The sequence below is a fragment of the Penaeus monodon genome, chromosome 31, assembly GCF_015228065.2.
Source record: "Penaeus monodon isolate SGIC_2016 chromosome 31, NSTDA_Pmon_1, whole genome shotgun sequence".
Lineage (NCBI taxonomy): Eukaryota > Metazoa > Arthropoda > Malacostraca > Decapoda > Penaeidae > Penaeus > Penaeus monodon.
In genome coordinates this window covers 29,391,894-29,393,191 of record NC_051416.1, presented here as the reverse complement: position 1 = coordinate 29,393,191, position 1,298 = coordinate 29,391,894, and positions in this window count along the sequence as shown.

Sequence of the window (1,298 nt, the reverse complement as noted above, 5' to 3'; positions counted from 1 at the left end):
GCATTGAAAATCTCTCATGGTCAGTCGCAATCCGTGTACATCAGGTACTATTTTCTAACATTTCTTTTGCATATTTACATTGCTTTACTCTCTCTATGTGGCACTAGGTCGAAATCGATCTGATCTGCATTTACCAGTCACATTTCCTGACCGGTAATTGCACCCGTTGCTGTCGTTACTGCGTAGGGCCGAAAACCGAATGCTTAATATATATATTTCACTCTCTCGTTGAGTAGTCATGTTGTTTAATTCCGCATATCCAATGTCGAGTAAATATGTGCGTTTAGTGTATAATGATAAACTAGACTGAGTTACTGATGTTTTTTTGTTGAGTTACTGGTTAGTATATAATGGCATGTCAGATTAGGTTGTTCATGTCATTAATAGGTTGCTGGGTTGTGACATTGGGTGATTTGTATATATGGTGGGTTGCTGTTTAACCGTACCAATGAGTTATTGGTTAAATTATTGATGGGTTGCGATTATTTAATCAGCATGTATAGCTGGACCTCTCGTTCAGCGGTTATACTGCCACATCCAGCGCAGAATAAGGCTAGTTCATTGGCAATTCATTGATAAACCCAATGATTTGCTGATAATTCTGGTGTTACTAAGTAGCGTATAAAGACGCGCCTAACTGGGTTGCTGATGGGTTAATAGATAGCGAAACTGGGTGATTTAATTTAATGGCAGGTTGCAAGTTACCGAGTAATAACATGGTAAATTGGCTTATATACTATTAAGCGCATAATGACATACCATACTAGGTAGATGATATTACTAGTGGATACCTGGTCTATAACTGGGTCACTAATATTCACGTTACTTCATCCGACATATCCAGCATCAAGTAAGCACCTTCGGTTTGTACATACTGCCATATACTACGGGTAACCTTCCTGTGTGTAAAGACAGAGTTCCACGCGAACAGGGAGAGTCGAATCATGTGGTTCCAGCTTGTAAAATCCCCGAGAGGAGGAAATGAAGAGAAGTTAAGTCACCTTAAAAGAGAAGAGGATAAGAAAAAAATCCTTTGCGGAAGTAATGGTAATATAAATTTGGATCTAACGGTGATGGTGCGAGTTCTTCTCAACGTTACGAAGGGAAACCTACAAAGAGGATAATGAGAGTAGATGGCAAGAAAGACACGTAAGAGGGTGAAAAAATTAGTTAAGAGGAGGAAGTCGAAAAGAGATAGAGAAGAAAAAGTAAAATCTCTGGCACCTGGAACTTGCTATTTTTCTTTCTGAAAATTCGGAAAAGAACGTAAGTGGGTGTCGGAGTCAAAGAGAATGATC